Source organism: Halichoerus grypus, chromosome 3 (assembly GCF_964656455.1).
Source record: "Halichoerus grypus chromosome 3, mHalGry1.hap1.1, whole genome shotgun sequence".
Taxonomy (NCBI): Eukaryota; Metazoa; Chordata; class Mammalia; order Carnivora; family Phocidae; genus Halichoerus; species Halichoerus grypus.
Window position 1 is genome coordinate 126,623,452 of NC_135714.1, and position 14,366 is coordinate 126,637,817.

Sequence of the window (14,366 nt, forward strand, 5' to 3'; positions counted from 1 at the left end):
TCATTAAACACAAGAAACATGTCAATTCATGTTCAAAACTGAACATCTTCTGTGTATCACCACCCCCCACCTCCCGCCCTGAACCCTGTCCATAAACCCACATTCCCTATCTCAGTAAACTGCACAACCCTCTACCCTAATGCCTGCAGGTCACCCTTGCCTAGGGCCCCTTGCCAGAGACATCCAAAGTCTCCAGCCTCCCCACCTTCCACCTACAGCTTCCTTTCTCATCTCCACTCCCCCCACACCCCACCCCCACCCTAAGCAACAGTCTGAAAGGAGAATCCCTATCTTCAGATCCCTTTCCAAAAATCCATCCTCCAAATGTTCTTTTGGAAAAGATGATCACTTATTGCTTTTCTGAAGTTTCACAGTGTAAATCTGCATGCTAAACTTCTGAGAAGTTTTACAGTGCAGAAACCTGTTTCTTTTTATTCCAGCATCCCCTAAATAACTTGGCCACTGCCCCCTTTTTCCACAACACCTACTAATATTCTAAGGGATGCGTTTCATCACTCTGCCCTAAAGCAGGAGTCAAATCTCAGACTTGTGAAGCTACATGAAGATTCAAAGAGAATCTAAATGGGAGATAGCCGGCAAGTACAATCTTAAAGCACTCTACAAGGAAGCACCTTATCACTAACATCATGCAGCTGATCACAACTTTCCAAGTCCTGTTTGGCTAGCCTTGAACTCTTAACAATAACATAAAACAGCCTGCATTTCACCATGTTATTGACAGGGCTATCATTAAAGAATTTGCAAAAGGCTTTGCTGAAATCTAAATTAGTTCTGTGTAAGGTACTGTCTTCATCTACCAACTTTAAACGCACCTCTCAACAAAGTAAATAAAGGCTGGCAACTGTCAGGCACAAAAAAATAGAGAACATCTAGTATCTGCATGGCTTCCACTGGAAACATTTTTAAAGATCAGAGTTTTTAAAAACTTAGGAGTATTAAAATATTTTATGCTGAGTTCCCATTATTTTAATCAGTCTTCTCTGTAAACAAATAGATGAGGTTAGGCATTTATTTCCTATGTAGTCCAGGAAAGCCTGGTTGTCTTTTTGGAAATGGCATAATAACCATGGCTTGAGCAGAATTTCAGTTAACCTGAACTTAGTAATAAATACTGAAAATACTAGTTGATGATTATACTCCTCATAGAACTTAATACCCAGAGGGTAAAGGGAAAGTTTTTGTTACTAACTAGATGACGAAGCAGGCACTTCATGTATACATATCTAGCTTATATAAAATCAGACTTGTCTCCCTTACAGCAGAAACTATAACAGAGGCTCTCTTGGGACAAAGACAAAAACTATTTTGACCCTTTAATTTTCATGCAAATGGCCTCCCCCAAAACATAAAGGAAATTTCACAGAAGTAAGGAAAAGCACTGACAAAAGTTCTACCTTAAGCCATTCATATGCTCTTAAACACTATTTTGGCAAAGGAAAAACCTGACTTTAAAATTTTTATGTTTTACAGTCTGTGTTAAATTGCGCTTTTCCATAAGGAAATAGCGGTTTTGTTTTTTTTTTCAGGAATACTAACAAAGATTCTTGTGAATTTGTATTTTGTCTGAAAACACTTTCACTTTTAATACCCCCCAAAACACAGTCCCATTTAAAACATATTTTCTATAGTTATTTCACTGCAATACGGCATCTTAAAAGACAGAACCTTAAGAATTTCACAATTTTCACTGGTTGCATCGCTGTGAAAGTTTGCTGTATGTAACTATTTTTCTGTCATACCTACTACAGAACTATTATTATGTTCTCCTCTTTTATACATGAGGTAAATGATAGAAACCTGCCCAAGGTCACCTAAGAGAGCGGGAGAACCAGTTAGAACTGAGCACACCTGATTTCTATTCACTCACCTAATTCACTGAGCCACCTGATCTTTCCAAAATCCCCAAGCCAAACTACGTCTCCCTTAAAGGAAAAAGCTCCCCCCCCTTTTTTTTAAACTCCTATCCTCAGGCATTTCAACGATAGTGTGCCATGAACTCAAACATAAAATTAAAACTTCACAGATGGAGAACGCTGTTATCATTACTATGTAAATACCATCAATAACAGCACCTAAAGAAATGGCCATACAAATGTTAAAAAGCAATTTAAGTGCATTAGAAATTCACCGCTTTCAAAACTTGTCTGCTATCAAAGTTTTTCTAACTTCTAGGTTATAATAAATAGTTAAAACTGAAGGTGCCATAAACCATTATGATTTAAACCGAGTCTTTTAAAATTCAGTAGGAAAAGCCATGCACCTAAATTCAGTATAGTAGGGTACGGATGACACCTAAAGAAGCTTCATCCTTTCTCCCCTGCCTTTAGAATTCCTACTGCTGCCACAGAAAGCATTAGCCTCTCTCAAGAGTTTTATAAATACTAGGGAACGGGAAATGCACTAATTTCCAGAGCCCTCTTCTTACAGGCTACATCAGGATCTGTATCTCCTTCAACTGCCCTTATCTACTACACCTCCAGCTAAGATTTGGGTGCTTCCGCAATTGATAGAGGAAAGAAATATTATTCAAACGTCCTTTAAAAAAATTGTATAAGGAAAACGATCCGAAATTCATCCTTGGGGAAAGAGAAGGGAGGTAGACCTCCCACTGCCAAAGGCGGTTGAAAGCTGCTCGTTAGAGGGCATTTATCCAAAGTGGCCAAACTTTCCCAAAATAGTCCTCTGGCGGCCAAAGGGGGTAAAAAGTGGAAAACCAAAACAAAACAACAAGCACACAGCACCATACTGACTGTGCCTCCGGATTACGCAGCCACTTCTCCCTGCAAAGTGCACGCTCCCGCGCCGCGGCCACAAGCCGAGTCCGGCAAGCGGCGCCCCGCGGCGCACCCCTACACACCTGCCTCGGCCGGGGTCCGTCTCTCGGCGTCTACCTGTTGCAGCGCTCGCCAACGCCACGACACCCCTGCTGCGGAGCCCCCCTAAATCCAACCACATCCAGGCCAGCGAGTGCCGCTCTCCCTGCAGCGAGAGAGCCCGAGGCAGCAACGCTCTTGCACCCAGGTGACTGCACGGGCTTCCTCCGAGCAGCCTGAAGTTGGCTTGCGTCTCCCCGGTCCAATGACACCCCGGGCGCGGAGGGGCGGAGAGGAGGGGGCAGGGCCAGGGCCAGGGCCAGGACTGGCGAAGTGGGAAGGGAGAGAGGGAGAGAGGGCGGGCGAAAGCCCGGAGGGGGAGTGGGCCAGCTCCAGGGCCGGGGTGGTCACATGTCCAGATAAAGTTCAGGTTGCTATCCCGCCCCCCTGAGCCCTTCCTATTGGCCCGGAGGGAAGCAAGGCTCCACGCCGCACAGGCCAGGCGAGTTTCTCATTGGACAATCCCGGCTGTCAGTCACCAGGAGGGCGACATGACTGATACAAAGTTGCTGCGACACAGCCTAGACTCGGCAGCTCCCTTAAAGCCGCAGCCACGGCGGGCGCTTGAGGTGCCGGGCGGCAGCTACGACACTGGGCACTAGGCACCCTCCACACGCTGCCCCCCGCCCCTCTCGCTCGACTGCCCCAAACTTGCTCGCGCCCACCTGACTCTCCTCCTGGCTGACCTCAGGCTATCTGGAAAGACGTTAAAAGTGTGGTGACGCGGAAGAAGTCGGTTTTTCCGAGATCCAGTCAAGGTGTTGGTCCCTCATGCTCTCCACCTGCAGCGCCAGGTGAGCGGCAGCCCTGACCCAGGCACCGCCCACAGCGTCCGCGCGCAGGGGAGGACTCCTAGTGGGCTTTACCCGACCCCTAAGGTTCCTCTCCCCGCCCCTTTCCTCGGTCTTGCGAGTTACCTCTCAGCCGAGCAGCCGCAGCGTCGCTGCCAGCGAGCAAGAGGATCACGTTCCCACTCGATTTGAATTTCCTTGTTTTAACCGTGCAGGAAAAGCGGGTGATTTCAGTGCAGCCAAAGCCCTTTAAACGCAGCGTCTCTCCCACCCCATCAAAAAAAAAAAAAAAAAAAAAAAGTGCCAGGGTCAAGAGCTGCTGCTCTCCTTTATGATTTTGTTGGTGCATTTATTAGTTTAGTATTGGATTTTTCCACTAGCTCAATTTGAAAGCTTACCATCGAGGATATTCACTTCTTTATAATGGGTGGGAGGGGTGCACATAATTGGGAGAAACACACAGGAGGGGGAAGAAATCAGTGTTTTCTAAGGATCGAGTGTCTGCAAGAAGAAATTTCGGTTTCCCTCCAACCGCCCCCATCTCGACTCTCCTCTCGCCCACCCAAACGCTGTAGTTACTAAGCAAAAGGAAGGGCTTCTTTAACTTTGATTTCTAAGGACTTTGAGACTCCGCGTCTGAGGCTCCGTTTTGGGCTCCCGGCTGGCCCGGAGTCAGCACCAGTGACGTACACACCTAAATCTGGTCCCCCGGCCCTCGGCGACCCGCAGCCCGGTGGTGGCAGCTGTGCAGCCTCCCGCCTCACCCTTGCCTCGCACCCGCCAAAGTCGGAGGGTGGGGGGGGGGGTCAACCTGTCTGTGCCCAAAGGCCCCTCCTCTCTTTACAGTAATTAAGCTTCGGGATTCCAGACCCCGAACCCAGGAAGACTCGAATTCGCCGCCGCTCCAGGTAGGGAACTCCCTGGCGGCGGGGGCGACTCCGGTGCTCAGCCGTCCCCTGCGCGGAGCGGCCCCCGGGACCCTGCAGCCGGGAGTCCCAGCCAAGTGTCCCAACTTTCCCGCGGGGCCCGCCGTCACGCGCGCTCTCCCGGCCAGGCAAGCAGCCTGGCATCGATCGCACCGGGCCGACCGCGGGCGGCAGGCAGGAGCTAGGGAGTCCGGAACCTAGCTAGCGCCCGGGCAGGCGAGGAGGCGGTGGCTCAGCCTGCGCTGACAAATTACTCATTATTAAAGGAATGGACGTGTCTCTTTTACTAAGTTTTTACCTCCTTTACGGAGGGCCGGTCTTGCCCTGGATCTCAGCTTCTTGCAAAATCTAGGTTATATTTTGCAGGGACAACCGCCGCGATCGCTCGCCTGTCGCCCAGCACCCCTGCCCGGAGGCGGCCTGGCGGGCACCTGGTCTCCTGCCCACAGCCCACCTCGGTTCGCCCACCGGCGCCCTCTACGCGGACCCTGTCTTCCCAAGGGCCGCCTCTGCGCTCCCCGGGCCCCCTCCCACCGCTGTCAGCGCAAAGTGACTGTCGCTGCACTCACCTTTTCTAGGACATGGTGGGGAAGCTGGGGCGCGGGGCGGGGGGGGGGGTAGGGTGGGGGTGAGGGCAGCGAGACTCCCGCCGCCGCCGGCGCCGCCACCAGCAAGTCCAATATTAGCAGATCGGCGGTAAGGATGGAGAGGATGATAATCCCGGCAGTGGCCCTACTGACGTTGGGTAGAGCAATAGATCAGTAGTGTTGTTACCCCGCAGGAGGAGGAGAGGCGGCGGCGCCAAATCGCGCAGAAGGGGACGCGGGCGCCCGCCCGCCCCCAGCAGCGGCGGCCCGGCCTCAAGCGGGCCCCTCTCCCGGGGCTGCTGGTCTCCCGGGCGTTGACGGCGGCGGCCCTGGAAGCCGGGAAGTACGGCGGGATGATTCCACGCCTGAGTCCCGCAGCGCGGCTCTCCGCGCCCCCTCTTCGGGCCTGGGGTGGCCGGTGACAGCTCCGGCGGCGGAGCGTGTGTGTCTGTGTGTATGTGAGGGGGCGGCCGCAGGGGGAGCCCGCGGCGCCGCGGCCCCCTCCCCGGGTCACACCCTCAGCAGCGGGAGGAGGCTGCAAAGCGTCCAGCCACCGGCTGGTGGGAAATCGGGATGGGGGCGCCAGTGGCTGGTTGCCCTCTCACCCTGGCCCCTGGCGGCAAGGAGGCCGAGGGAAAACGGAACCCCCAATGCACGTAACCCTCCCTCCACCACTTCCCACGTCCTCCCAAAGTCTGGGCCTGAGCTCGCGCCCCGGCCTCAGGTGCAGTCCCCAGCCGCGGGGGGCGGCACGGGTTGGGGACCACGCGCGGGGGGCGGGAGTGAAAAGTTTCTTTTCGTGCTCCCTTGCCGCCCACCCAGTGAGGCTGCTCCTCTCCACCTCTCTCGAGTTTGCGGCGCCTTTGCCCCACCCCCAACGTGGGGGGGGGGCGCCGAGGAAGGACCGGTGGCTGCGCGTGGGGGCGTGTGGGGAGATTGGTGAGAAGCGGCGGCCGCGACCGGTCCCCTAGCTCTGACAGCGGCTGAGATGCGGACGGTGGTGCCTCCGCAGAGCAAGCTGAGGAAGGGGCCCAGCGCCAGGACCCCTCCCCCCTCAGCTCGGCGAGCGCTGCGCGCCCCCGCGCCGCCCCGCGCGCCCCCGCGCCCTCGCGCCAGCCGGGGCAGACACCTACGCAGACGCGAAAGTGAAAGGGGGGCGACCGAGCCTCGAAGGCGGGCGCAAGGCGAGGGGCAGAAGATGAAGCTGTGACCCGCGATCCCGGGTTTCTCCCACTCCCTCTGCCCTGCGGAGCAGTCTGCTGCCTCCGGACTCCGGAGCCTCCCCGAAGTCGCACGTCCGCCACTCTCTGCCACACAGATCACCCCCATCAGGGGATATATATGTGTGTGTGTGTGTGTGTGCGCGCGCGCGCGCGCGGGTTCACGCTCACTCACGTGTGTGAGATATAGGTTCAGCCCCAGACTCTTCCACCGCACTGTCACACTTACCCTTGGTGGAAAATGGGGGGGGGGGGGGGGATAGAGTCACTACCCCTTACAGGCTTCCCTGCTTGTTGTCCTTTATGATTCAGTTTTTTAAACCCCGCGAACTGACCCCCCACACACACCTCTTTCCCAGTTTAGCACTTCTTTTCCTACAGGATCTATTGACCACCACCCTAACCGCCCCCCCCCCGCACTTTTCAGGGTTCTTTCCCATTTTCTTACTAAATAGCTGTGAAAGTTGCTAATCTCTTCCCACGCAAAACTGTGTTAAACTCGGAGCTGCCCTGTTAAAACAATCACTGCCTTTCTTCAGCCACATTCCCACTGTCCGAATATAAAGCTTTGGGTCCATCACCCACACAGTATTGGCACTACTCAGTTCTTAGATGGCGGAAGGTGGCATTTTGGCCTCTAATTAAACAAACTTTTGCCTCAGTTCCCTTATTTGTAGGGAATGTGAAGTTCTTAAGGTATTATATTTTAAGCGAAATCAAAATAATAAATATATATTTTCAAAATGAACATATTAATAATTAATTACAAGTGTCCTGACTGCAAAAACTGAATCTTGAAATGCATCAAAAATAAGATGGATTGACATTGGCGGGTTGATAAAATACACAGAAGGATGGATAGATATGCGATGAAGCATGTGTATATTGAAGTACAATATTAATGGTAGAATATAGTTGGTGGGTATACAGGTGTCGGCTGTAAAATTCTTTCAACTTTTTTGTATGCTTGAAATTTTTCATAATGAAGTGTTAGAGAAAACTCTTAGTTAAGGTAACCTATATGACGTAAATTCTGTTTACAAAATCAGTAAATTAGGTATCAATTATTCTTTCCCCCTGTAAAAAATGATTTACCATAAACATTATTTACCTAAATACTCTACTGTGATTTTAATCAATAATTTCCATTACAGACAACTTGTCAAGGATCAGACTATGGTGTAAAGTAGGTTATTATAAGTGCAACATTTTAGAAATTTAGATTTCTTCCTGTGCTTTTTCTTGTCCATTCTCAATTTTTTATCTTCCCTACCTGAAAAACCATTTGGTATTATAAAACTAAGATGAGTTTTTAAGCATATATAAATGTTCTTTTGAAACTTTTTCACACCAAAATAGTTGGGGGCGGGGTGGGGGGTCATATGCCCATATATAGCAGCTTCTCTTATCCTTTGGGAGCGCTGTTTGGGGATCTTGCAATTATTAATAGGCAAATCTTTGGGGCTATCTAAGTTATTTAGCTATTTGCCCAAATGTTTGAACAATTAAGTTTCCCTCTTCTCTTTATTTTGTTCTGCTCTCTGTAAGACAAGAGGTGGTTCTGTGCCACCCTAAGGGAGAACACCTCCAGGATAATATCTGTGGCTCCCTCATCTGAAGAGAAGGTGACACTTGTTTTGCTTGGAATCACCCCACAAGTGATGCCTCTGAGAGACTCCATCAAAGATGGGGATGCAGGGTTTTCTAGTTGTTTGAAATATTCTTTGTGCCAATGCTTGTTAATAAAGAGCCCTATCACCTTAAAAAAGTGTACGCCTAGAAATGTCATTACTTGTTTTTTAAGCTGTCTCAACAAAGTTTGTTCTTTTCATCCTTTTAGATAAGTATATTTTCTCTTTGCAAGAGGATGAAAATGTGTTTTTTTAAAAAAATAAAATTAAGAAAGGAAAGGAACAGAAAAGGAACTTAATCTCCAAATAGAGACAATTTACAGCTGCCAAATACTCTTAAATCTTGAAGCAGTAGCAATAGTTATCTCCCTTTTGACAATAGATCACCCTCCGTTCACAGTCGCTGTACCTTAGGACACCACCCTCCCTCATCCCATTAGTGTCAAACTCCCTGAGGTTTGCCACCATAAAATGCAAGACTCAGCGTTTGCAATTTACATGTGTGACATCACATCCTCTATTATATAACTTCAGATACAAAGCCTAATATCTAAGTTTGTGTTGGAAAAAATTCTCCCTTGCTCTTTATTTTAGCTTTAGCAGAGCCACCCCTTAGTTCCCTGATGCTAATCCCATTTCTTCAAACAGCTGACTCTGGGGGAAGAAAAAAGCATAGAGTTGTTTAAGCCATGAAATCATTACCCACCCCCCCAAAAAATCTTTTCGAATTTATTTTGGAATGTATTAAATACCTCTCTGTATCTTTACTTACCAACAAGAAAGTGAAGACCATTAGGTATAATATAATTTAATTGTATTCAATAATTTTTAGAAGTTAAAGGCTAAGCTCTTGGTCATAGTTAACTTCATTAATAAGCCTAGCCATGCTGGCATTTTTTTCTTTCTAAAAAGCTAGGCTTTCTTTTCCGCACCCCCCCCCCCCCCGCCCCGTCTCTTACCAGCTGTTGGAAAGAGTTGAGAAAGACAGAGAGAGTCAGAATGAGAGAGGAGGGGGGTATTGGAGAGAGAAGATAAATAGGGGAATAATATAAGATAGAATTTTTTCTTTGTTTATTGCAAAACACACATGTTACAGTTTATAAACATTGCAAGCAAATAAGAAATTGTGGACCAGAAGATAAATACAAAACATATCAGGGTTTTTGTTAATATCCAAAATAGACCAAACTCAATTTTCTAGACTACTTGGAATATTTTTATTAGCGTTGGTTATTCATTTCTGTATTTGTTTTCCTAACTATTTATTCATCTATCTACCTTAATTTCCTTTGTGGTCATTTTAAATAAAAATACATAAACCTAATACATTTCTATGGCCAGATTTTGAGATGACAGAGCACCCAACAGCACATGCATCACAATTAGTATGCCATATTATTAGAAGCAAATCAGATTTCACTGTGCCTACACTGATGTTCTAAATTTAGAAATAATGTACAGTAGTTGAAAAGGGGGAGAGGAACTTAGAGCAGTATATTTTAATAAAAATAAAGATATTTTCAATTTCTTGCCTTTTTCTTTTTCTTTGCTTAGTACAGGAAATTCATCACCTTTAAATAACTGTGCTAATCTTACATAAATAAATTCATGGTTTGCACATTAGGACTATGCTTTGGGGCTGTTTCTCTGATATTATGTGCAATAACTACCACAGAAAAGTGAAACAATCCAGTGGGTCAGGTGTGAGAAACATAAGAGTCTCTGTTGAACTTGATGAAAAACTCATTTAGAATTTCTCATTAGGACTTCACAGGAGCAGTTAGCTTTTCAGTAGTTGGCACTATATTTTTAGCAGCATTTTAACAGCTGTCAGTAACAACTAAGACAACATTTTGATCAACACTATTTTTTTATTCTAACAAAGATGATTGCAAAGAAACAAAATGCTTCAGGATTTCAATGTTTAGCTATGAAAATCACAATTAAAAAGATATTTTCTGTGATATAAAATGTTAATAATACCTCAAGGGCAGGCAATAAGGTATCCATATAAAATGAGGCCAAGTGGATTTTTAAATTTTAATTTTCTGATGCCTACGTACACATAGTAAAGATTATTTTATTCTTAAAAGGTGTGTTTAATGTCAGAAATAGAAACGTCAGAATAAGAGAATGTGCAGTATATCTTGTCATATATTTGCAAGTAGGTCAAGAATAGCCATATGGGCACCCAGAACGAATAAATCTTTCCCCTAACATTAGAGTTCATAAAGGGAGGTTATCATATGTCAGATACATGACACTGGAAATAGCAGACAGAAAAATGTAAGAAGCTTCGTGGAGGATGTCATCTTTATTCCTAAAGATAGAGGTAAATTTGCTATGGGTAATGCATTACAAAGCAAATGAAAACTAAATCTTTGCAAGTGTCAAATTTGCCTTTCACCCATAGGCTCCCCAAATTGAGTGATTTCTGTTCCAAGGCAAGTAGGAGTAATGGTATATTATTAAAGCAGCCTACTGAATCATCTTATTCAGAGGTCATCTACTCATTTGGAGGACCTAATCCAAGTTTTGAGTTTGTCCCAACAAAGGCAGCTGAGTATTTCCCACTTCATCTAGCTGGCACAGTGGGGGAATTAATGCATTCTTATGTCAAATGATATTTTTATTATATTGCATTTATTTTTTCTAACTCTTTTGGGGGCACTTATCTATTAGCTCTTTCAATATGAAGCATTTTTAATTGCTTGGGAAGACTTTCTTTTCAACAGACATAGATGCACCTTTAGTAAAAACTGTGATTAGATATCCTTTCCTCTTTCCCAGCACCAACTCCTGCCAGATGCAAATGTTTTGGTGTTGACAGTTTTTCACAGAGCATTATATGGTTTTCTTGGTGCATAAATTTTGGACATTAAATGTCCATGTGTAAAAATGAAACATGTATAAACACTTTCTATATAGAAGGTATATGCCACATCAATTATTAACATTTAAACCACAATCTATTTTGAAGTGCTTAGTGCTAATTATAGCTAGACTTTAATATTTTATCAAAACAAGTAGACATATTTCCATTTAAACTAGTTCATTACTTAAAAAAAAAAGAGCTTTTTAATGGCCTTTGCCATGAATGTAGTAGAACCATGTCCTCTAAGTAGAAGTTAAGTAGACTTATGATGCCTCTATACAATGACAGTAGAGATTGCTTTCTTGTGTAAAGGACCAAATAAGCACCTAAAGTTTTGAGATTTTTCTAATATATTTATGAATATGACTTTTGATCTGACTTTTTGATTTTTAATACGAAAGCATGTATTTTTATAATAATTGTATATCTCAAAAAAAAATTCCAGGAAACTTATTATTATAACCACATCATTTCAACATATACTACTTCCCCATTCATTTATAAATTACTGCTTTTCTTTCCAATTTGAGTATCACATGAACTGAAGTTTTGTTTGAAAATATATTCAGTTTTTAAATTATCTTTATTTGTAAAAAATATATATTATTGTTATAATTCAATAAAAACTTCTAAGGAACAAAACACAATATCATATGTACATATCTTTTTATTCACTATAAGTTATTTCCATGGCACCATGAGATTATAATACTAAAATACAACTACTAGTATATTAACAAAGTATGGACTAAGTAGCTAAATCAATATTATTAATCACAGTGAGTACACTCACTGAGAAATGTAAACAAATGCTAACTTCTGCAGATAATTCAAAAAGCCCAAGGTACAAGAAAGAGCCAAGGTTCAATCTTCTTGAATGAAAAATCCAAGCAAAAATTTTTAGCCTAGAGCTATATTTCACTACCCCGTTTCACAGAACCAGCAAATCAAGCAGTACTGTAGAGCCAGCTTACAAAGCTTAGAATTCTGGCTTCATCACTTAATAACCTTACGACCCAGTGCAAATTACTTATCTTTCTAAATTTAGGTTTCCTTATTTGTAAAATGAGATTATTGATACCATAACAGGATATGTGCTTAACATAGTACTTGGATCTAGTAAGTGCTCTCAAAAATGCTAAATATCCACCTTTGGAGTTTTGTCATAAAATACCAAGATTGATTCCTTGGAAGATTAAATATCTTGCTTCCAATTCAAAGGATTTTCAAGGTCCCTTGAGAATCAGTGATTCACTTGAGGTCCTTAAGCATTTCAGACTTCTAAGAATTCTCTTTCCTGAAACAGAGATTCTCAAATTTTAGCATGCATCAGAATTACCTGGAAACCATGTTGAAAGAGATTACTAGGCCCCACCCCTAGAGTTTCTCATTCAGCAGGTATGGGGTGGGGCCTAATAATTTGCCTTTCTAATAAGTTCCCAGGTTGCCGCTGCTGCTGCTGATGATCTGGAACCACTGCCCTAGAGTACAGTAAATGAAAAAATTGGCCCCAGGCTGCTCATTTTGAGGAGCTTAAGTTATTGCTGGCAGCTACTGCTGGGGTGGGGATGAGAAACAGGAAGTAGGAGACAGAAGAAAGGAAGTGTCAGGTAGTGATAAAAAGGAGTAAGGGTAGGGGTGGCCTTCATAATCACATAATGATTGTAATAACGAGACTGGCTAATTACTGTCGAGGACCTTCTCTTTCAATACACACCCCTTGGACTGTATGTTGATTTTTCTAGACCTCTGGATTCCTCCCCTGAATCAGTATTTGGGAAGTACTTTATCACTTTCAGGCTCTGGAAGTACCTATTAGTTTATTACTGTATTATCTTAAGGCACTGACTAACTTTGGTTTATCTGGGAGAGATGAGAATTGATAAGCCAAGTCCTTTAATTATCTTTGCACACAGTTCACTGTAGTCAAGTCCAGATCACTTTTCTCTCTATATACTGAGTGTATCACAAAGATGCATCCATTACTCTTGAGTTAGATTTTAATTGATTTCTTTTTCAGATTTCATCCTATCAGAAGGGAATATTAGATCAATTGGCTGTGATAAGATTTTGACAAAGCCATAGTTGTCATTCCTAGTTTTTAACCAATTATCATAGGAGGAAATATCTAATATTTGCCTCAGGAGCCCAGGCCTACTGTTTATACTTATAATAACTTCATCACTTTGTTAAGAAGTGATCTTGTCATTGCAGGATTTTCCTTCCTTAAGAAGCTGAAAAATAAAACTCAGTCAAGATAGTTGAAATTCCTATATTTATAGAGATGAACCTAAAGAACAGTCAAGTAAAGCCAACAGAGATAAAATAATGCTACATTCCTAGTGTTACTTAAATCGAACTTGACTGGAATGAGCAAGATAAAAAGGGGAGAATAGAATATGTACTTGTGAGGAAACTTGGTGTTATAGTTAGCAGTGGACTCCAATTGGAGCATTATGTTATTCATAGGTTGTGGAAACAATTCAGAAGAAAACCCAATATTGTTAGCAGTTTTTGAAAGTAAGATATACATGAAAAAATTAAAGTGATTAGATTTCCTTAACCTGGTAGGTAGTGACATCATACAAAACTATTAATAACAAATTAGGTAACCCATTGAGTTCATTTTATTTTTTGCTACTGTAAAAATCACTTCGAGTTTTTGACTGCATCTTTTTAATGTCGCTATATTAATATTTAACTATAATATTAAAAAACATAACATATTTCATAAGTTTATAAATGTTTCATAAAATATTTCAAGCATACCAAAAAAATAATCACAGGCTACAAGGTAGTCACCACCTTTATATTATGAGGTGGGAACATTTTTTCATATTTGCTGCAGAAGTATAAAACCTGCATGGGAGTAATACATTCCTATTTCCTGATAGGGGCTACTGTTGGAGAGGGAGGGAGCCAAAAAGTATAAGGGGTAGGCTTTCATCACCTGGGGGTTTCACTCCCATTGTTACAAACCCCAGGTATTGCACTCTCTGCCCAAGAGTTTAAGAGGGAATTGTTCTTAATATATGCAAATAAAACTTAAAGTGGGGCTGGTAGATAATCCCAGCTCATGGTTTCAGTTGAGGGAAGGGATTTAAAAGTCAAACTATTCTCTCTGAGATCCTCAAGAATGAAGATGACTTCAGGGCAATAAGAACTGCCCATCTAGGAGACTATCGATCCTTGGAACAGAGCAATTAGAATTCAGTTCATTTCAATGCTACTGCTTATTGGGTCACTTTCTAATTGTCTTTTTCTTAGCCCAATTAATTCCAGTCACCTTTTTCTCAATGAAATGCAGGACTCATATAAACCACTGTTTGTTGATTTAAGTCATTACCAGAACTATTCTGACTGGTTGGCCTATGTTGTATGAATTGCTAAATATTTTGACTCTAATCCTAGAGAAAAGTGCTCAGTCCAGATTGGACAGGTA

At 43.8% G+C, this 14,366-nt stretch overlaps 1 protein-coding gene and 1 long non-coding RNA gene across 6 annotated transcripts in view; one reads left to right on the plus strand and one right to left on the minus strand.

Moving 5' to 3' along the window:
• NR3C2 (nuclear receptor subfamily 3 group C member 2) overlaps positions 1–5,641 on the minus strand; it is a 327,150-nt gene extending 321,509 nt beyond the window's left edge. Inside the window, exon 1 of one of the 2 annotated variants that reach the window (XM_078069297.1) lies at positions 5,181–5,641. The gene's annotated coding sequence lies outside the window, so the exon portion shown is untranslated. Of the gene's footprint in view, positions 1–2,878; positions 3,013–5,180 lie in introns of those variants that run through there. The other variant, XM_036117125.2, reaches the window with a different exon arrangement.
• Positions 3,000–14,366, plus strand: part of LOC118551384 (uncharacterized) — a 149,040-nt gene continuing 137,673 nt past the window's right edge. Inside the window, exons 1-3 of one of the 4 annotated variants that reach the window (XR_004925036.2) lie at positions 3,000–3,042; positions 3,586–3,688; positions 4,532–4,897. This is a non-coding gene — a long non-coding RNA (uncharacterized LOC118551384). Of the gene's footprint in view, positions 3,043–3,365; positions 3,773–4,512; positions 4,898–14,366 lie in introns of those variants that run through there. The other 3 variants (XR_013446510.1, XR_013446511.1, XR_013446512.1) reach the window with 3 other exon arrangements.